Source organism: Sciurus vulgaris (assembly GCF_902686455.1).
Source record: "Sciurus vulgaris genome assembly, chromosome: 5".
NCBI lineage: Eukaryota > Metazoa > Chordata > Mammalia > Rodentia > Sciuridae > Sciurus > Sciurus vulgaris.
Window position 1 is genome coordinate 92,279,564 of NC_136465.1, and position 24,084 is coordinate 92,303,647.

At 36.4% G+C, this 24,084-nt stretch overlaps 1 protein-coding gene across 7 annotated transcripts in view; it reads right to left on the reverse strand.

Moving 5' to 3' along the window:
• Window positions 1-24,084, reverse strand: part of SOX5 (SRY-box transcription factor 5) — a 955,660-nt gene that overhangs the window by 792,659 nt on the left and 138,917 nt on the right. For 5 of the 7 annotated variants that reach the window (XM_079142036.1, XM_079142038.1, XM_079142034.1 and 2 more), the window contains one exon: window positions 22,178-22,259. The gene's annotated coding sequence lies outside the window, so the exon portion shown is untranslated. Of the gene's footprint in view, window positions 1-6,700; window positions 6,833-22,177; window positions 22,260-24,084 lie in introns of all 7 variants that reach the window. The other 2 variants (XM_079142039.1, XM_079142040.1) reach the window with 1 other exon arrangement.

Sequence of the window (24,084 nt, forward strand, 5' to 3'; positions counted from 1 at the left end):
TTGAGAATGACTTGAATTTTACTCCACTTGCGCAACATATAATTTCATAAAGGAGTTACTGTCAAAACATGGTACTCAATTCTTGATGTGTGTGAAGAAGCGCATTTGTAATGTAAATAACCTCAGAAGTTTTGTGATATTTTAAAATAACCCATCTGGTGGGAAAACAAGGATTTTCAACCCATTTGGTTCCAGCACTAGTAAATTAGTGTGCATGTAGCTCACAGAACCAAGATAAACCCATCCCCAGACTGAGACTCATGTAGCTCTTATTTTCAAGGGCAAGTATTTTTAATTGTCCCAGTTCTCATGACACATTTTTAAGACGGGAAGCAGAGTACATAAGAGAGTAAACTGAGGAAAACCCAAGAATTTGTCAGCGAAGGTCAAAATGATATCGAATTGTTTACAGCCTGGATTATAAATCAGCTTTACCTAAAACGCAAAGGAGGAATGAAGAAAACAATACAACTTTTGACAGATCAGAAACAGGCAACTAATTAGAGAGTTCCCTAAAACTTTCATCCAAATTTGAAACAAAATTCCCAAGGAGGGCATCTACCAGGCAATAAGCAACTGATTAAGAAAAAAATCATCTACAGACGTTGGGCCAGTGTAATCTTTACTTGAGAAGACATAAGATAACTGTCTCTTGGTAAGAACATGACAAATGTCTGGAAAGCCAAACACTAGGGCAGTTCAACCAAGCACAACACTCTCTTTCATAAAAAGGAAGCACATACAATTAAATACGTATGTTTACTTTTAATATTAATATAGATCATTACCCCTGAAGTTGATAGAATCGGTAATATTTCTTTAAGTAGAAAATTGAACTTATACAGTGAGTTTCTTGATAGGCCTGATATATAAGGTGTAAGGAGAGTTTGTCTGAAAGCACAATGCATTAGTTCCTAGTGGGAGGTGCTGTGGATTAGTGGAATCACATGGAAAGTCTTTTAAATATCCAGGTCACATGTTCTCATCTTATAGCTACTAGAAGGGATGAAAGCATTTTTAAAAACATAATCATAATTGGTATTCTATGAATTCCTCTTTCAAAAGTCTTCTTATATTTGTAGATGCCCTTCTATATGAATTATTTGCTAGTCTTGCTTTACTAATTAAATTGGAAGTACCTTTACAAAGTTGGAGCATGTCTCTTATGAGTGACCTGCACATAGTTTAGTATTCAAAAAAGTCAGACAAATAAATTCACAAGAATTGTAGTTAATTAATAGGGGTGTGATAGATGCAAACAAATTCTTCAGGAAGAACACAAATGGATACTAAAAATAATTATTAAGAATTTGACTTTAACCCCAAGCTGCCTATGTGTGATTCAAGAAGAAAACTATGTACAATTATTTATGACTTATGGCCATAAATATAGAACACCAGGCACAATCAGCCTTGAATTATTCATGTACTCCACAAATATTTTTTGAATGTCTCCATTTGCCAGAAACTATCCTGGGCTCCAGAGATACAGCAGTGAAGTCAATGGACCAAGCTCTACACCCTCATGCAGCTCATGTTCTATTTGGGAAGATAAAACATTACAAGACCAACTAACAGAGATACACCATGTTAGATAGGAGAGTGGGAAGTAGAAAAATCAGAGTGAGGAAGGATAGAAATACTGCAGCAGGGCTAGGTGAAATTTTCAGCAGGGCTGAAGGGAAAACCTCACCAAGGTGTCATTTGATTCAAGACTGGAAGAAAGTGTTAGAGTCATGCAGTTATTAGTTGTCAGAACAAAGTGCCACAGGCCTGGGAACCCTGCAGGAGAGCAAAGACCCTAAGAAGGGACGGGGTGATAGTTTACATGTGGGAGAAGGAGCAATGGGCAGCGTGACCAACAAATAAATTGGAACTCCTCTGTGGCTAGAGACAGTTCTGGCAGTGAAGTGGCAGAAGAAAATGTAAGAAGCTCATCATTAAAGAAGGTGTAGGATTTGGAGAAATAAAATTTGCCTGCTTAACAATTTCACTGATTATATATATATATATATATTAGCATTGCTTTACCTTTTTAGTTTATAATGATAGCAAAATGAGGACAGGCTAATATTCCCTCTGAGAAACATTATTGTCAACTTTCTGACACATGAAAGATGTCAAACAAACTTGCATGCTGTCCTCCCTCGTGTGTCTCACAGGTACTCCTTCTGGAGTTAGAGGGGTGGAGAGATGATACATCTGACTGTGCTGAACCCTGAAGGCGTGCTGTATACAACTCCACACTCCTCTTGCAGAGTCAGGGTCTTCAGGGATGGAATGAAAAAGACAGGAGAAGAGGGGAAAGGTACTTGAGTGACCATGTTCATGGAAATGCTGAATTCAGCAACCCCTTATGCAAGTCCCTTATGTTGAAGACTTTAAAGAAGTTATTTGATGACTTCCAAGGTTTTCTAAAATTGGTACTTCTACTTTGTGCCATGTTTTATATCTACTACATTAAATATATACCAGTATAATCATTTACATGGTCCTGTGCCAAAATACAGAAACTAAGATGCTCATTTACAAATGTGGACAATATCCAAATAAACCACTGATATACTCTGCCAACTTAAATGGATGTAGGGTTTGGAAGAAATACTTAAGACTACAGAATGTACTTTTCTATTTATTCCTGGACATTCAGATATATTGCTTAAATACTTTAAAGATGTCTTAAATTTATAGAAATTACCTAATTTCATCCTCAATATTTTTTACAGTCTAATTTACTATTTACTAAAAGGTGAATAGTTTAGAATACTTGATTTCTGGAAGTACTAATTTTTTAAACTTGCAGCTCAAATAAATACATCACTAATTCATTTTAAAGATGCCATTTCACTGGTATAGGACATTGTGGAAGTAGAGATTCCCGGTAATATTAGTAATGAGAAGTGCAGCTTTCTCAATGGTTTCTGATTCCATGTATTTATGCATGTTGTTTTTTTTTTTTTTTTTTCACTACTGTTTTTTGATTTCACCATGAGTGGGAAGCAATTTATCTATTTACATTCATGCTTCTGAGGGACTGTGGGCACCTCATGCTGAGAACGTTCTACATTTCATGTTTTATCTTTAAAATTTATGTGGAATATTTTTTAAAAAATAAGTCCTTAAAATTTTTTAAAAATAAGTCCTTAAAGTTTTTACTAACTTTCCACAATTTTGTTATATAAAATTGGCTTTTGTATACTAATTTTTATACAATTACCATCACCAGCATCACTACTACCATCACTTTTATTAAGCCATACTATGTAGTACTATGTACTCCATCTTGTTAATTTTATATGTGTTAAATAATTTCATCCTATTAATCCTCATTTCCTGCCAACCCCTCATCCTCAAGTAGTTACTAATCTACCTTCTAAACCAGACATTTGGCTATCTGGATGTCCATTTCAACAAATGGAATCATATAACATGTGTTCTCTTGTGACTGGTTTCTTTCTCTTAGCATGGTCTTTTCAAGAGTCATCTATGATACAGCATGTATCAGTACCTTTTTATTGCTGAATAATGTTCCAATGTTCATCAGTTTATCTACTGAGCGGTGGATGGATATTTGATTATTTCTACTTTTGAGTATCTGAAAATTTCTGCTATGAATACTGTGAGTTTTTGTGTGGACCTACATTCTCACTTCCTTGGATTCCCAGGAAGGGAGCTAATGAATCATAAGGTAACTCAGGTGAGGGTAAACCCTTTCGGGAACTGCCAGACTGTTTTAAAAATGGCTTCCCATTTAACATTCCCATTTGCAGTGTATAATGATTCCAATTCCTCCATATCATCAACACTTGTTATTTTCTGTCTTTTTTATTGTAGCCATCCTATGAAATGATATCTTAGTGTGGCCCTGGATTTTAAACCCTACCTATATCCTTGTAACTATTTTTTTTATTAAACTCTCTACAAATCATTTAAGTATATCATCTTCTTGTCAGAGCCTGACTGACTAAAAGATCAATCTTTTCAGGATTGGAAAAGCTATTTATATATTTATAACTATATATATTTGTATATATCAAGTATTATTATGTAGAGTTATATACTTATAACTATTTTTTTTATAGTTATACGAAATAACTATAGGCTGTTTTGAAATCATTCCCAAGTTTCTCTTTTTTTTTTTCAGACTAAACAACCCTAACCCTAACCCTCTATGAACTATAATTTCTAGATTGTTTATCCTGTTTTACCACATTTAGACACTGTCAATGTCCTTCAAAGTATTCTACTCAGAATTGACACATGCGAACTGACCAGAAAACATTCTACTGAGTTATTATATCATTGGTTATGGCTATCTGATACTGATGATATAAAAGGTGACAACTACCTCTTGTCATACAGGTGACTAATACTGAACATAAAATCAACCAAAATATTTTACTAGTAGAACATTAATTCAGATATTCCCTACCTGTAGTTGTCCAACTAATTCTTATAATATATGGAGAATTATTTCAATACTGTTAAAATTTTACCTCATTAAGTCTTGGCTAACACTAAGCCTATCAGAAATTCCTGTGCATCATATGAGAAGAAATAGATCAAAGTACAAAGTATGAATTTTCCAAAAGAAGAAAGTTAATTGCTACTACCATTGATTTCTTTCTCCTTCATTCAAGTTCTTAATAAAAGTAATAAAGAGGAAAACCCCATGAACAGAAAGGATACCACTGGCTGTAAATGTCTTTTGGTTGGTAACCATACACTATCTCCTTTAGGTATGGTTCTTCAGCTATTAATCTATATTAACATATTGGTGAATAAATCAATCCTTTGTAATTTATAGAATTTTATGATATGTTATAAAATAACCTTTTATAAATCATGATATCTGATAAAAGAGAGGCCTGTGTTAAGAAGTAAGGTAATTTTGTAGATTAGATGTTTAAAAACACATATTAGCTTCTGATGAGCAATGATTTCCTTTTCAGCATTTGGGAAATAAATGCATAATAATAACACCAACTAGGATTTTACCAGCTCCCTTTAAACATAACTTTGAAAAAATAGAAATGATTTTGCTACTTTAAATGCAGGGAAATGTCATTTTAAGTCTTATGAACCTTTCTTCTACAAGTTATTTCAAATTTACCAATAATGATGTTTAAAAACAACTTTAAGTTAATAACCATCTCATCCCCTCCTCAATCTTTTCCTGAAATATAGGAGTAATTTTGGGCACTCATCTTTGATACTTGAACACACATCATCTTTGATGATTCTCTTTTCCTTACCCCGTACTATATCAAATTGTCAGTAAGAGTATTCAAAAAGACATGAAATAGGTATCATTTGACCAATTCTCACCAACTCCACTACCGTAAATCTAGTGCAAGTCCAGAGTACCTCTCACTGGATTACTGCAATGGTTTATGCACTAATTCCCTTCTTCCTCTCCTGCCCCCTACAGTCTGCTCCTCACACAATAGTGTAAGTTTTTTAAAATGTGCATGTGATATATATGTGTGTGTGTATGTGTGTGTGTGTGTGTATGTGTATATATTTGTGTGTGTGTATATATATGTATGTGTATATGTGTGTGTGTATATATATATAAAATATATATAAATATATGTATAATATATATAAAACTCACATTGTGTCCAAAATATGTATGATTATGTTTTAATCAAAAATTAAAATGAAACTTAAAAAAATGCATACATGACTGTCACTTTCCAACTTGGAGTAGCTTCCCACCATACTTACAATGAAAATTTAAATGATTTGACTCTGTCTTCCTCCCCAAGTTCATCTCCCTAGTACTTGCCATGAACACCATCTAATCCAGCTACACCAACTTTCTTGCTCTTCCCAGAACTCACCAGTTCAGTGTCTCTTCTGGGTCTTGGACTTTGCCATTTTCTCTTCTACAAGTCTCCCCACAGATCACAGGATTTGTTTCTTATAGTTCAGGTCTCAGAACACACACTCAAAGAACATTCTCTGACCTCATTATCTAAAATGGCGCCCCAACCCTACCCTTTCTCTGCTTTAGTTCTTCATTTGATTCACTGCTATCTTGATGTATTGTATATGTATTTGCTTATTTCTATATTTACCCTATTCACCCCTAGAACCTAAACTCTTTCAAAGCAGGAGCTTTTTCGTGCCTTATACACCAGTATATTTCTGGTATTTATAATAATATCAAACACATAGTGGACACAGGCACTCAAAAATAATTTTTAAATGAATTGACTATCTCAAAAGAACAAATCTAATGATATATTGTGATCTTGGTGGAGACAGGGAGAAACTGGCAGGACTGAGAACAGCTTTTACAAGTCCTCCAGGCACACTGTGCTTTATGGCCCCCTGTGAGAGCTCAGTCTTCCTCCCCTAACTACATCAATCAACAGACCAACAGGTCCAGACTGAATCCTCTGTTATCAAATAACAGCAGCATATGAGAACCTTCAAGCTCGAGAGTAGAACATGAATTTTTTTTTTTCTTTTCTATCTCAACCACCACTCTCCCAATTATAATAAATGAATAAAGTAGATTGAAGCTAAGGAAAAATAAAGCAAAATTAGAAGCTGGCAAAAAGCAAACCTACTGCCTGGGGCAGCCTGGGGCTGATGGATGATGACAGCTAGCAGACAAATCCTGTTCCCCATTCTAAATTCTGTCTACTAAACAAATTAGCCAGCTCATCAATATCTGCACGGCATTTACCTTCTGCAGAAACAGCTGCTGCAAAATCACGATGCTGACTTTTTGGGTTGTGGTCCTGCCAGTGGGACGCAATTACAGGCCAATCAGGGTTGGAGATAACAGAATGACAACCCAGTATTATGAGGAAGGGTTCTGCAAGGGATTGGAGGATAAACAGCTTTAGGATCATCTGTAGTGAACCTATCACCCCCTCCAACCCTCTCCAAAAAACTAGATATTTGAATGATGAAATGTGTTCAGTTGATTCTTCTGCTAGTAATTTACTATGTAAAACTTACACTAAAAACATTAAGCGATTAAGCAGAAACTTACAAGAAGTATAACCGTACATAAGTTTCATGCTTTAAAACAAGGTCCTTTCCATGAAAACTAGTGCTCAACTTAAAAATGATGTTTAAAAAATGGTCAAATTTCTTCTATTCTATTAAAAAATCAGGGGATAACACTGTCTTGAATTTTAACTATAAGAAACTTTGTCCTTTACATGGTAGGGTGACTATAGATAATAAAAATGTACTTCACATTTCAAACAGCTAAAAGAAAGAATTTTGAAAGTTTTTTTCCATAAAGAAATGACAAATGTTTAAGGAGATAAATATGTTTAGCCAGATGTAAATATTATACAATATATATATGTGTCAAAACATTACAGAGTTCCCTTATTACTATGCAAATTTAGATATTGGTTAAAAAATAAGTTTAAAAAAACCCTTTATCCCCAATTTTCAAAGAGAGAAGAAAGTAAGACCAGATACAACATACATAACAAATATATCTTTTCCCACAGGTTTAAAATAAAAAGAGCACAGACAACAGAAAGTATTTTATGATTAATTTCACAGGGAAAGCACCTACATGAAAATAAAGATGGCAACATGTTCTTAAAACACCCTGCATTGGGAAAGCTTAAAACTATGAGTGGCTTCACAATAGTACCAGAACTGAGACCTGACCACACTATTAATTAATTAGGGGAAAGGTGACTGAAAGAACATGCAAGAGTCTTTGCAGACTGCCCAAGTCTAGCGAAGCATTTTCTCACCCAAGCCCTGAAATTCTTCAGAGTGGTAAGAGAAAGCCTACAACTCTCTCTAGCTACTCTTGCCCTTCCCACTCAGGGAAGGCACACCCATCCTTACCTGAGCAGGAAAAAGAGATGATCATCAAGAATCTCAGCAGAGAGAAGCAGAGACAGGCTCCCAAAGCCCTTCAGCAAATACCCATGATTCTAGTCCTCAGGGCAGAGGCTGCCTCCCAAGCCTAACCCACCCCTGCCAACACTCAGAGCAGGCTGAGCAAAGTACCTGCCGCTACCGAGAGTAGATGTCAAGGTCATTGCCATCTCAAGAGGTCTCACAGGACAGGTGTGGTTATTTCCTGCTCTTCCGCTCTAAGCATTTGGTATCTACCTCATTATCAAAGCACTTATCAAGTCCTATGACTAATGGTTGTACAAGCGTTTGCATCCCCTTCAGATTGTGAGGAAATACGTTAAATTCTTTTGGGAGAACACCAAGAATTGTACCTGAAAGCTGTTCAGTAAGTGGTGGGAAAGGGTATTTGGTCCTCTAGCCTCATGTTCACATTCTCCTTAAGTTAAAATGAAGGTGACAATACAGAAGACAGGTGTTCCCTCAAACCACAAAAACGGCACTTTTTCACACTCGTGATACTGGCTTTCCACATAAGTCAAAACTTTTAGTTTTTCAAATTAGTATAAACATTTTCACTAAATGGTGGGATTCAGGAGGCCAAAGAAAAATTTCTCTCCCCTAAACACAATGTTTGATGATCTCATAGATTCTCAGTAAATGATTGTTGATTAATAGGCAGTCGACAAAGGCCAGCTAGAAATGGATGATTCTCCCATTTTTTTTCCTTCCCATCACTCATTATGCTTCCCTTAGGGAAGGAAAAAGAAAATACTGGTAGGCAACAATTAATCCCTTTCTTCTTCTGTGACTAAGAATTTTATCTAAAGAAGTTCTACCACCTCCTTCTACCACTATAGGCATGGGGACTAAAAAGATCCAAAACCTTTAGAATGAGGGCATATAAAGGCTTGTCATCTGTCTTCTTGGCTTATGGCTCTGGGAAAATAAGTGTGGAAGGAACTCTTCTTAGGAGGAATCCACTTCTACTCCACTCTCAGTGAGGAACCAAAAATCTAATCCAAGGCCTCTTTCATTTGGTCTCTGTTCTCCAATGCAAAGTCATTTGCTGCTTAACCAGCACCATGCCACACTTCTTGCATCCTAGTGGGACATACTTCTACCCCATTTGGGGGAGGCCAAGCTTCCTGGGTGAAATCTGACCACCCCGCCCCCAACACACACACACACAGCTTTCCTGGCGATGGGCGTAAACCAAACTGCATGGGCATTTACTCAGACACAGAAACTGGGAACAAGGGCAAATATCACCATCCTGAACAACAATAACAAAAAAGCTACCATTTTGTCAGTAGCAGTCTTTAGGGTCAAGAAGTCACAAATCTGCAATGGGTATAAGTCTTTTAGAAGGTTTAACTGAAAGAAATTTTAATAGTCATTTTAGAAATAAGAGCATTATGCTGATTTGAAGAAGCTGAAATAATTGACCACCCCAGACCCCAAAAATCAACCTATATATTCTCTTCCCTTATTGCTTTCTGATTTACTGTGTGGTTTCAAACATGTGAGCAATGTCTGTGGGCTTTACTTTCCTTATCCATGAAGCTGAATGAAAACCACTAAATTTCATTAACTGGCAATAATTCTAATAAAACTTAGTTAAATATTTCTACATTTTATGATCCTTAAAATTCCAGAAGGTACTAGTACAGTGAAAATAATACAATAACATTCTACTCATGGAAAGAAACCATCAGAGATGCATATTTAGGATTGTGGTCTACCTCAATATCTACTCTAGGGTGCAGGAAATAAGTAACTTGTGCTATTTTGTGGTCCCTGACAGGCTCATGCCTCATCATACCCCTATCTCTAATATTCCAGAACTCTCCAGCTAAAAGCCACTTTCAACCTGGGATTTCCTGGGTACTGCTAGCAGTGACATCAAAGTCTTCAGTTCAAAGGTCACATCTTCTCTCCCACTCCCCTGACATCTCTGGCTGGCCTGCCCTCCCAGAATGGATGCCCTCTTTATCTCTAAGAAGTACATGCTGCTATGAGAAGGAGTCTGGGGAGGGAGGTTATTGGTTGCAATTGTTTGAAAGATTCTAATAATTGCAGCTAGAGATCCATCCTCTTGTGTCACAGAAGTTGGAAAATGGGTCAGACATAATGCATTTGGTTAAGTGTCTAAACTGAAAAGGTGCTATTTTATTTTAAATGGCATAGTCTTTACAAAGGCTGAGGTTACTGGTGCAATGCTCTCTCATTTTAAAACGTATCAGGGACATGCCCTCCGAGGGTCAGGCTTTCATTTGCTGATGTTAATTCTCAGCTGCCTTCTCCTCGTCCTTCATTGTACCCTGTGTCTTAGCTGGGCACGCTCCTGATTCCCTGCTATATCCAGACGGTCCATGTAAATAGTGTTTATGTTAAGGAAGTCATGTTCAGTGTGACTGGAGCACACAGAAACTGATGTTGTTGTCACTTTAGATTAAGCTCTTATTTTAGTAAAGGAGGCAATTGGAGCAGGCAGCTGAGTGGCCGAATGAAATATTCAGCTCATTTCATTTAGAGCTGCCCAGTTTCCATTGTTCATGCTGGCAAGGCTGGTTAACCCTGTCAGTGCTGGTGCAGCAGCCGCTCCCACTGGCTCATGCACCACTCTGTGCACAGGCTTCCTGTGGCTGACCCTGCTCTCCCCATCTAGGTCCATACACCTAGAGGTAATCAGGTGAATCATGAAGGAACTGTTTCCCCCAGATGTGTCTTTGTGATCTCCTGTCCATTTGTGTGATCAAATTGATTGCTTTCAAAGGGACTGTCTGCATGTGTGTGGATTATGCCCCAGTCTCCAGGTACAACCTGCAGATGGTGAGCACAGAGATGCTGAAGACAGTACTTCGGTGATGACTACGAGAATGTTTAAGTGTAAACTCTGTCTGCCAAAGGACCATGGTGGGCTTGATTCTCTGAGATGTTTTAAGGATGGCTCTGGAACCAGGAGTGGTTTAAAACATGGGTTGAGGATGATCAACCCATAATGAATGCACTGAAGGATACTAGTTATATGAATTTCCATTGGACACTCACAACTGGGACTCAGGTGGATACAGAGCCTTAACAGTTCCTTGTCACCTTCCTGAAAGTATCACTAATTATCTCTTGATCGCTTTTCAGAAACAGAGGCATCCATTTAGACTCTCCTTCCAATCTATCATGTTCAATATGATCAAAACATCTGACATCTAAGGCTTACTTGCTTTTCATTCCTCCATTTCTCTCATTTCTTCCCTCTTTCCCTTTCCTCTTTTTCTTTCTCTTTCCTCCTCTCCTTCCTTCCATCTTCTTTGACAAGTAAAACCCAGATAAGATAATTAAGGAAATGATTAAGTATTATTTCCATATATCAAATCCCTGATTTAAATCAAAGACTTTTCATAGTTTTTTACACGAAGGAAAATGCTTTGTGGCGGTTTTTATTTGTGGTGGTTTTATCACCTCAAGATCCTGAAAAGGTAGAAATTATTCTTAGCTGCAATTTACAGAGATGTTATTTAATGTTTACATAAAGTACCAAGCATCACTGAACAATAACAACTATGTGTTGTTACAAAGATACACTCAACTCTAAACCTAACAAGTAACAAATATATACCAGATTGTGTGGTAGGCTAAAAGTAACCTTCACCTTCATGGTGTCCAAACATTTAATAAGTGTTTATTCTGTAGATCCAGGTTTTATGGAGACCCAAAACTCATGCAATTTTAGAAAGAATACAAATTAAAACATAAAGTGTATACTTATGTAAAAAAAAAAAAAAATGAACTTTAAAATTCTGAACTACATCACAAACATCACCAAATTTGAAAAAAAAACACAAAACCCACAATACTCATATTGATTAGCTCCCTAACCGGGCCTCTTACAATGCCCCAGTTGTTGGCTGCATACTGACTGTCTCCTCCAACTGTCAGTTTTCATAGAGATAATACTGAAAGTTTTCATCCTTTTATCCAGTAGGTTTAATCAAACTTAGTTTTTAACTATTCATAATTAAAATTCAGAAAACATTCAAGTGCACACACAGTAGTATTAGCGTTTGTATTATTGCTATGGATTTGTGCCCCAAAACACAGGAATTTTGAAAAAATCCTATGTGTAATATCTATCAAGGAAGAAAAACTTACATGATTCATTAATAACAGTGTAAAAAGCAAACATCAAGTGCCTGACAGGGAAGAACTTCTATGTTGACTAGGCGCTGATAAAACCCCAATTCTCTGCTGATAACAATGCACATCTAATAAAAGGAAAGATTTTTACACAGTATAGCTTCCTCCTCTGTATATTTTTTGTTCAAATTATTTCTAAGAGCTTAATTAAGGTGTTAGTGACATATAGTAAATTGTATGCCTGTGAAGTTTTTAATTTGATAATGTACATATGTATATGTTTGTTCCTTCTAGTTATACATGACAGTAGAGGGATTTTGACATATTATACATACATGGAATATAACTTCCTGTCCTGGTTGTACATGATGTGTAATTACACTGGTCTTTTATTCATATATGAACACAAGAAAGTAATGTCTGATTCATTCTTTCTCTATTCCTATACCCGACTCCCTTCCCTTCATTCCACTTTATCTAACCCATAGTACTTCTATTCTTCCCTACCCCTGCCCCTTATTGTGAGTTAGCATCCACATATCAGAGAGAACTTTGGGCTTCTAGTTTTTGGGGATTGGCTTATTTCACTTAGCATGATATTCTCCAGTTGCATCCATTTAGTGGCAAATGTCATAATTTCATTCCTTTTTATGGCTGAGTAATATTCCATTGGGTATATATACCACATTTCTTTATCCATTCATCTGTTGAAGGACATCTAGGCTGGTTCCATAGTTTAGCTATTGTGAATTGTGGCTCTTTATATTTCAAACCTAGTTTCTCTCCTACCACATGGACACGTGAACTGCCAGTGCTATAGGATGTGTTTGTAGAGCAATATGGTCTCTGGCCCAATGTCTAAGTTTTGGCAGTGTGGACAGATATCAACTGCATAACTATACATAGAAGTGATTGTAAACAATGTAAATATACCTCACTTCATTTAAAATCATGGTATCTCCAGTTTGGTGGATGCTCCACCAAAAGATAGCCATAGTCTTTCTACTGTCATCCCCATTCAGGAAGCAACAGGGAGACTGAAGTAAAGGCACCAATCTCAAATGGCTACATTAAAATAGCTTACTTTTCAAATTTTACAATAATCATGTAACCATCTGAACACATTGCCTGGTACCTTACCCCAGACCTGGGAAAGGATCCATAGAATGGAAGGGCCCAGATATATTTAGTATCATCTCTGATGAAAGAATTTATTCTAATTGAGCAAACTTTTTTTTAACAGTGTCGGATGCTTTTCGGTAATTATGATTAAAAAACATCAACTAATGGAATGCCATTTCAAGCCTGCTATAGTTAGGATCTGGAACGTTCTCCAAAGGTCCATGTGTGTGTCAAAGGCTTGTTTTCTAGCTTAGCACAATTAGGAGGTGGTAAAAACTTTAAGAGATGGGACCTAGTGGGAGGCTTTAGGTGACTAGGGGTAAGCCCTTGACAAGGACTGAGATCTTGATCTCTTCTTCTTTTCACTTTCTGGTCATGAGGTGAGCAGCTCTGGTCTGCCATGTGCTCTAGCCATGATGTACTGCCTCAATACAGAATCAAATACAGGATCACAGGCTGAAATCCAAAACTGTGAGCCAAAATAAACCTTTTTTCTCTATAAGTTGATTATCTCCAGGTATTTATTATGTAAGGGAAAGTTGACTAACAAAGACACAGAGTCCCACTGGCAATTAACAGTAATTGGAGAATTCAATGGAAAATGTAAAACAACATTTGGAGTAAATTTTGTTTCTGGAATTATAAAACTTTGAGTACAAATTTTCTAAAAACACAAAGACTTTCCACCTCTGAAGTACAGATAAAATGTGAAATTAAACAAATTTTAAAATGGCCACATATTGCAGCAGCTAAAATAATAAAAGTTGAGGAAAAAAAACACACATATGATTGTGATTATTTTGGATTGGCCACTATTAGGGAGATTATGGAAGCATAAATTTGGAACACTGTTTTCCAAAGATTCTTTAGAAATAAATAAGGAAATAACTCCAAAATTAATTGCAATGTAATTTTTTTTCTGAGCAACATACAAATGGCAATCTAATAGCACATTATCGCTAAAATATACATGTAGCATATGTTGTATACATAGATACAGCATGACATTTTTCCATTAAACAAAATATTAAATCATAATTTTCTATACACTAGTGATACAGGGAAAGTTTGCTAAATTATTCAAAATAAGGCTTTTATTTTGTTTGTTATATTTTAATATTTGATTATTCAGTAGAAAAATACCATTCTTTGTACTCACACTCATTAAAAAGATAAAATATGAATTTTCAATCCAATCATTAATCTTATGTCCAATTCATAATTCAGCATACTCATGAAAGAAGCTAAACTTACTGAAGATTTTATATTCCCAAACTTTCATTAAAAAAAATGTTTAATTGAAAAATGGTCTTAGATTTAGGAATCAAATTTTAGTTGAAACTTAAAGGTAGATGGCCAAATCTCTAAAGTGCACAAGATGACTTATTAAAGATTTCAATGCTTTTTCCTTTTGTTTTCTTTCTTTCATCATCCCTTTCATTTTTGAAAATACAGGAATTGAGTGGCCTTGCCACAAAAGCCATTAATAAGTAATACATGAATTATAAGAAAAATTTGACACACCAAAGTTCTTAAAGGAGGGTAAGAAAAGAATCAACATTTTCAGGAAAGTTATTGAGTAACAGCAAAGCAAAACTTACGTAAAAGTGCAAATTCTCCAAAGTTAGCAGAAATTAATGAAGTTTATAGTCACTTTGGAGTGAACACCTGGGAACATTCAAAATCCAATGCATATACCAACAGACCAAAATTGGACCAACAAAGTTGGTTTTCTGTTTCACTTACTGGGTCCCTATCTAAATAGACAGAATGCTTCAAGGTAAGAGTGTTGCCAGATAAGTACTAAATCCCACTAGCAATGAAGAACCAACTTTTCCCACTTCCCCCACATTGCACACGTAGCACTGCACATGCTTCTACAAGATGGTTCCCAAGTAGGTTCAAATAGAGTATGCAATAGACCTAAAACTTAGTATCAAAGAAAATATTTTAACAAAGCTACTTTGAATCTTAAGTGTCCCTGATTGCCATGTGGTAAAAGCCTTAGTCCCCACTCTGACACTACTAGGAAATAGTCTTTAGTTCTCTGGGGGCAAGTCCTTAAAAGGGAGAGGGGAATATCAGACCCCTTCTCTCTTTCACTTTCTGATCATGAATGAAGTAAGTGATCTTGTTCTTCCAAGTATTCCCATCACAATATGCTGTTCCCCAACCAAAGATCTAAAAATAGGCCCACCTGATCATGGATGAGAACTTCGAAAACTGAGAAGCAAAATAAGTCTTTTTTCTTCCTAAGTTGATTATGTCTAAGGTATTTAACATAGTGTTGGAAAGTTGACAGATACAAAAGCCTAATGAGGTAAATGACTTGTAAATGTCATTGCCTAAAATACGAGGTGGCACTGGATGGCCTAGGGTCCAAATCCAGTTCATCCTGTTTGAAATCAGAATGGTTTCTAACAGATGAACACCCCTCCCCCAAAAATCAACTTTTCATTAAAAAAGAAAAAAAAAAATCAACTTTTCTCATTAGTGGACTTTTAATATAAAATTTAACTTGCTCAATTATTATAATTTTTAACTATATAAAAAAAAATCAATGCAAATTATTTTTCATTCCTAAAGTATACAATATCAATTTTGCCCCTAGCCTAAAAAGTCTGAAGTATTTACTCTAGCCCTTTTCAGAAAAAGTTTGCCAATACCTGATCTAAAACAATCTTATTTTCAATGATTGTTTTGGCTCCACCCATTTCTAGGCTTTATAATATATGTATGTATGTGTGTATGCGTTTAGCACATATAACATAACCGCTTACATGGAAGACTTATTATTGCCTCCTAATGCTTCCTAAACTACTTCTAAGAACAGACCACAATATCTACATTCAGGAAAAAAGATTCTTACAGTGAACTCACAATAATGGATGGCATTTATCTCACTTCAGCATAAAATGAAAAGGAGGTACCATTCTTACCTAATCATTTAGTCTGAAAAAATTAAAATATAATGCCCAGTGCTAGTTGGAATAAGGACAAGAAAAGTTACTTCTACATTAACTACTACAGCCGTTTGATAAGAGATAACAAAATGCATTAAAATATTTACACATGTTGACATAATAAATCCACTTCTGTAAATAGAAAAATATGAAAAAACACAAAGATCTTCAATAAAATGTTATTTAAAATCGTTACCTGCCCTAACTTTTTCCCCTTTTTCTTAAAGGTCCTCCCATTCACCAAGTCATAGATGTGAGATCTTGGCACTAATCTTTCCCTCACACCAGCCTAACCAATAAATCCTCCCACTTAGTCTTCCTACCTTTTTCTTCTTCCTCTCCAAGCTAAAATTCCCTTTTAAGAAATTGTCGTCATTAAAATATCAGCTCGGGGTTAGATGCGCATTTGTGAAGCTTGACACTTATACAATGTTGGAGTCAAGAAACAACGCAAAATTGTCAGTACGAAATTTGTGTGGAGACTCCAATGCCACCCATCAATGAAAGATAATAGAAGGAAAAGGAGGTATGGAAAGAGAAACTCATAACTGACTGAGGTTTAAAACTTGGGTCTTTGCAAATTTATAAAAACATACAATCATGAGAGCATATTTTAAGGTGCCTACCAAAATATTGCTAGGGGCCCACGCAAGCTTCACTTATTTAAGTATTATAACAGATTTTTGGGTATATCTGGCTCCTTACCAAACTCTTAGTTCCTGAAGTTTGTAACTTCTAAGTTCTCTCTCTAATCATATTGCTGCAGATTAATTTTTCTAAAATGAAATTCTAAACATATTCCTTCCCTACTTGAAAACCTTTCTTGCCAATAGGATAATTGGCACAAATCCTCACATGATATCATCCCCACCTACTTCTCCAATCTCATTCTCTGTTGTTCCAGACATGCTGCTTTATTTACAGTTCCTTGTAATGTTATTTCCATCCTCCCATACCTTAGCAGATGTCCTTCTCTCTAAGTGAAATGTATTTTCTCCTCTTTTCTGGCTAACAGATTTCTACTGGGGTTTCTATCCCAACTTACCTTTTAAAGCATTCCCAGACCTGACAATAAAGTTAAGAGCAACTTCTTTGACCACCCGCCCCCAGTACTACACTTATCACTTAGTATAAGAACTCATTCACTGTTCCCCCTGATAAATATAAAAGCTTCTTAAGGGCAGAAACTTTGTCCTAGCCATCTCTAGATCCTAAGTGCTACATGGAGTAAGTGCTCAGTAATTCTTAGTTGGATGGATGAATGAAAAAGCAGGAGAAGCAAATGCATTCACACATTGCTTAATGACAGGAATATATTCTGAGAAATGCATCATTAGATGATTTTTCCATGTGTGAACATCACAGAGTACAGTTTGCACAAACCTAGATGGTATAAGTCACTTACTTGATGGAGTGTCTCAGTGTAGATACAGTAAACATATCTATGAGGCTGCTGCCCATATAACATATCATACTGGTTTTTATTCTAAGTAGAAAGAGTATATTCTAACATAATGATTTAAAGCATAGTATAGTAAATACATAAACTAGTAACATACTCTCTTATTATCAAGGATGACATACCTAACTGCATGTGCTGTACTTTTCCACAGTTAATAGGGCAGTGAGTTTGTTTACACAAACATCACCTCCACTGTGGAAGTAATGCATGGGGCTTTGGCATTAGGATAACTAAAATCTCATGAGGTGCAGAAATTTTTATGCTATTTTATTATAAGACTACTGCCATATCTGCAGTCTTTCATTGACCAAAATGTCCTTATACAGCACATGAGTGTATCGAAAAAAGCTAATTCTGATGTTTTTGTTTATTGGTATTGTTAGCTATTTTTAGACCCTTATTTAAAAACATTTATGACTATATTTTATAATTGGAAATTTAATTTATAATAAAACATTTGTTTGAGTCTGACTCTAATTTTCACTAGATCTTCTACCCAGTTCTCTTAAAACTCACACACCTGTGCCAGACTTATTTACATGCCAAGCAGTCTCCCTTGCTTGAAATCATGTTTAGATCCCTGCACACAATTAACTAAATATCCTTAGTGTTGCTTCACTAAAATACACACATTTCTCAGTAAGTGAGCATCCATTAGAGTTTTGGCAAGAAAACTCTTATAATGGACATTTCTGTAGGCATACACTTCAGGCCCTAACTGAAAGGAATAATAAAAATTTTTTACCATCTGGAATAAAACAGTGACAAATATTACAAGACTCAAATTATGCTCATATGCATAAAGCCATGTTTCCGAATCACTGTTATAATTCCTGTCTCCTACCTAGGATGCACTAAGAGTTGTTTTTAAAAGGAAAATATTCACAACAATCTGATAATTCTCCTAAATATAATCCCCACTGAAGTTGAACATATTTTACTCTTTTCTAGTGAGGCTATCATTATCATTATCCAGTAAATGCCTGCAGGAACTTTATTGCAAACTGTTTATCCCTTTTCTTTTGCATGATTTAGATATGTTGTTTTATTACACATTGTTTAAATATGCCCTGTGTGAAAGAGACCACACACACAGCATATTTAGATATGAATATAGGTCAAGAGCACCAAAAATGCAAACCACAGGCCAAAGGAATAACACCACCACATTCAAGCTGTACCACTGTAGTAGCTGAACCACTAAGATCCTGCAAGATCTGTATCTTGAGTTCAAATATAAACTCATTCTTTAGCCACTGGTACAATGGTATTAATTGAGACCTCTCTACATACACAGAGCTCATTTTTCTTAAACATGAGGCTGCCTATCACATGACCTAAGTGAGTTCCTTTCCTGGGGGGATGATGCCTTACCCAGCCTGTGTGGCAATTTAAGGAACAGACAGCACCTCTTTGGTACACCAGTCCACCTGTCTATGCATTGCCCGAGGTGAACTATAGTACAGTGAAAATAATGCAAGTTTCAAAGTCATAGAGTTATGCCACAGAATCTCTGCACTGACACTCCAAAGTCTGTGCAGTCATGAAGTAACTGAGCATTTTGGGGCCCCAATATTATGAGTTGTCTTGTCCCCCTCAACAATATCCAAAATTCAGAGGTTGAAGTTCTAATACCAATACCTCAAAATGGGTCCTAATTTGGAAAGATGGTCATTGTAAATGTAATTAGTTAAAATGAGGGCATTATTATGGACTGTAATCCAACATAACTAGTGTCCTTATAAAATGGGGAATTTGGACATAGTGGTAGACATGTTGCATTAGTCAGCTTTTTGTCGCTATAACAAAATATCTGAGGCAATTAACTAATAAGGATAAAAAGTTTATTTTGGCCCATAGTTCTGGAGGTTCCAGTCATTCAGTCACACTGGTTTGGGTGTCTGTCAAGGGTAGACATTGTGGCAAAAGCACACAGTGGAGCAAACTGCTCACATCATGAGTCAGAAAATAAAAAACAAATGTCAGGGTGCAACAATCCCCTTTGAAGGCATGCCCCTAGTACCTGAGGACTTCCCACAAGTCCCCCACCTCCAAAGATCCCACCACCTCCCAACAGTGGCCCCTGGAGATCAAGCCTTGAACACATGGAACTTTAGGGCAACAACCATTCAAATCATAGCCCAAGCATAAGGAGAAAATGATGTCAAGGGAGAAGATGGTCATTTGGAAGCCAAAGAAAGGGGCTGGCATAGATCCTGCCCTCACAGACCTGACAAGGAACCCAACTTGTAGGTGTCTTGATTTCACAGTTCTATCCTCTGTAATTGTGGGACAATAAGTTTCTGTTGTTTCAGTCACCCCATCTGTGGTACTTTATTATGGTAGTCCTAGCAAACCAATATCTGGTTTCCTCAAATGCTAAATTCTTAATATAAAATGTGCAGTGCTACTAAAAAGATTAAGAAATCTCATGGTAGGTGCTCAAAGAGAGCAGGCAATATTTATCATCACATGGGACATAATATCAGAAGTATTTACCACATTTCCTTAGGTCTTGCTTCTTTCCCCATCAGTCAGCCAAGTAGTTACAATCTGTCCTCACAGCAATAGAAAACTACCGGCAGAGAAGGAAGCATGGGGCAAAGGGGAGGGCTGATTATTAGGCATTGAGTTTCAAAGCCTAATGCCCTCTGGGCAACTGGAAAGATTTCACATACAGAAAACTGATTTAGGAGAGATTGTCCTATGTATGAACGAAGTTAAGAGCAGATACAGACCCTCTAAGTAGAGAATTAAGTTAGTCAAAACATTATAGACATCAGTGGGATCCAGGATCAATATGGGGATGGAGTGGTCACAACCTTATTGCCCTTCACTCCCCACTCCTCTACCCCAACCTATTACGGGGAGAATGACCAGATGTTAGGTTGGAAAATTCACCTGAGCCACTTGCATCAAACAGATATGAATTCCAAAATAAAGAACAAAACATCCATTTTAAAAGAAATTACAAGAATTAGTTGAATGGCTCTAAAACTTAACATCATGATGTCAAGGATAAAAAGAGACAAGGAGAAGCTTTCTGGAGGAGTTCTTGAACACAGCTTATGCCCCCTGGAAAGGTTCACCCTGTGCCAAGCAAGAGAGATGGAAGGGGCTACTTTTTCCATAAGTCTTTAGAAAGGCTTTAGAGGTACAATTTTGGAAGGCCTAGATGTATTTTCTAGAGTTTGGAAGATCCAGTGGTCTTCAGACTGGCTTCTACCTTGGAAATCTGGAGGACAAGAGTTTGGACAAGGAACAGCTCTGGAATCTGAGAAGTACCTGTATCCCTTCTTGCCCATGGAGTTCATTAAGATGCATGTCTTCACAGAGCACTTGGGGGACCATGTGAGAGGAGTCAGAATCCATTCCAAGAAGACCACCTAGAAGCATCTGTGAGACAACAATGAAGTCCCTGGGGAATGGACCATCTGAAAACTAAGAGCTGAGTAGGGAACAGAGAGCTGAAGGAGAAGCCCTGCCCCAGTGAGGAAAGCTGAAGCCAGAAGGCCCCAACAGGGGAGCTGCCAAAGGCCTCCAAAAGGGGCTAAGTAGACGTCAAATTTAAATACCTGCTAAGACCAGAAAGCAAATAGCCAGTTACACATAGCACTGATGCAACTAAGAAGTATCCTGAGCTGCTTTCTTCCTCTTCCCCATGCTCCAACCCCAAGATTTCAGCAACAGCAACTAGGAAGTGGGAGAGTAAGTGCAAGAAAAAGAAAAATGTATACCCTCTCACACTGCAATAGCCCAACCTAAAAATGAGGCCCGATTGGAGAGGAGAGATAATTTGATATTAAATCTGAAGCTATGTTTATGGACATTCTAGTTTGTAACTGGAGATTATTTTTGTGACATATACCCAGAGGCTTGTTTTTTAGGCGAAGACTGAACCTTAAGTACAGACCCTGCCTGAGACCTAAATTTCACCCAAAGGCAAGGAGATATCTGCCACTCTTCTCCAATGTTTTAAACAACAACAAAAGTTAGAGATTAAGAAATATATTGTGTTTGATTTCCAAGTTGTACTTGTTTAAAGTATTGTTACAAAGAGATGTGAACTCCAAATACAATGGGAAAAGGGGAATAAAGTCAGAGGAGAAAAGACTCCTTTCCTGGGTAAAGGCTGGACCTTAGAAACCACTGGGCAGTATGTTCAGGCAGATGAGCCTAAGTAGAATTTTAGAAGTTCCTGTGCCATAGCTTACAGCACAGAAGCCATAAACAAGAACCATGTGCTTCAGAGTGACAAATCAAAGACAAAGACTTTTATAACATCCCAGAATGTTTCTTTTGGCTCAGCAGGAACAACAACATGCCTTCTTGGTGCCCAGGGGATCAGAGATAAAGAGAGGAAGAACAGAAGATCCTTGAAGATAGATTAAGGTTTGCCTCAGCAATGGCCCACCACTACTCAAAAGGGTGGGAAGATGGACACAACTAATGGAAATGACATCTGAAAAGCTGAGATTTGCTCAAGGACTTAGCATCTCATAATCTCATCTAGAACCTACATACAGCATCAGATTGCTGCCACAGGGTTAAATAGAGGTTCCAAATGAAATTTTAGTTCAACTATAAAAGTAAAAGAATAAATAAAGTTAACATTTCTTGGACACGTAAACAAGAAACCTACCTGCCACATGCGGGGAGGCTTGTCCACGATTCCTAAGGGTCCTCTTGAAGTGTATCTTTGTACCACAAACTGGTTAAAAGGCCTAGAAGAGAATTAGAGCCAAGTCATTTTGAGGCAGATTCATGGTGTGCAAATATGGGCTTAAGTCTTTAAAGTCTTATCTGTTTGGGGAAATACCAATGGATTACAACAAATTAAGCACAACAAAATACAGTACATTGATGTCTTCAAAACCTTTAAAAATTTTCAGATCATCTAAACAGATATAGAAGTGATTAGCAGAAGGAAAGAAAATAGAGTGAATTAGATTGTTGGTTTGATTTTTAAATAAAAATACTCTAAATCACAGAAGAACTTATCAAAGAGACAAAGCATAATGGGGCATTTAAAAGTTTCTACCCAAGATACAGAACATTTAAATCATCAAATTTAAAAAATAAATAATAAATAAATCAAATTTATTTCTGATGAGAAAAGGGGAAAACAAATCAAGGAATGGAATAGATTATGACTGGGAAGTTTTTTCAAGAAAAACTTCTTTAGTAACATGACATTTGAGCAGAGACCTGAATGAAATGGATGACCAAGTCAGAGGAAAGCCCTTTCCAGGCAAAGGGAAGAGCAGGTGCAATGGTCCTATGCAGAGAACGTGTTAAGCGTGTCTAGCAAAATGTAGGCCTCTGCCCTCACCATGGATCAGGACAGGAGTGAGGCTGATAGGGTAGGGGCACTGAAATCATCATCTACAATAGTGAATATGTCTTTTTATTTTCATCTTTCTCAGTTTTTGCTTTATAGATTATGCAGCTAAATTACGTAGTACACATACATTTTCAGGATTGCTACTTTTTGGTGCTATATCCTTCGTCCCTGGCAATTTTATTTGCTTTCAAGATGACTATTACTGATATTAATATAGCAACTTCTGCTTTCTCTTTATGTTTTCATATGCCTCCTTTTCCATCCTTTTACTTTCAACCTACCCACATTACTACATTGAACAGTTTCTTATAAGCAACATATCGTTGAGTCCTGTATAGTAATACACTTTCACCATATCTTAATTGTTATATGTAGACCATTTGCATTTAATATATTTATCGATATATTAGGGCTAATGTCTGGTATTATGCTTTTGTCTTTTTGAGTTTTCCCCATTTTCTATTTCTACTTTTTCTCGATTTTAACATTTTTTTATAACTCAGTTTCAGCTTACCTGTAGTGTTTTTGAGTATCTCTTTGGTCTTTTCAGTAGTTACTTTAAGTATGTGACACTACATGTGCATAATGTCTGCTTCTGTGATTATCAGTATGAGTGAAGTATGTGATTCAAGGTATCAGGCCCTATCGAGTATTTCTGCAAACTGGCGAGATTGATCAATGAGGAATTTAAATATCAGAATAGATAGCTATGTGAAACACTGTCTTGGGTTTCCCTCATCTAGTACTACACATATAACCAAACCCCCTAAAAAAATTTAAGTGAGAAACAAGTTGGGATTAGTTAGGGGGAAAAAAAAAATCTTGACTTTGAAACACCAAGACTACTGTTAGTTTGATTTATACAATTTTGGAATAGACAACACTTAAAGATAATGTCTAAGATAATGTTTTTCTAATTCATTAAAGTGTATGAAAATCTGAAAAGTCTTTGAAGTCCTAGACAAAATTTTCCATTAATTTTATTTATCATGGCACGGACCATCAACAGTTCACAGCCTGTTAAAATTGCAAGTAAGTTTAACAATTACCTAGGCAAGTGTTCATCTTTCACAGAAAATAAATTTCAGAGAGAGGAAGGTAACTTTCACAAGGTCACAGGTGAGTCAATGACAAAGCTGAACTAGACCCAAGCTCTGATGACACTGAACTACATCACAAAAGATAAAAATATTAAGTTTTTATCT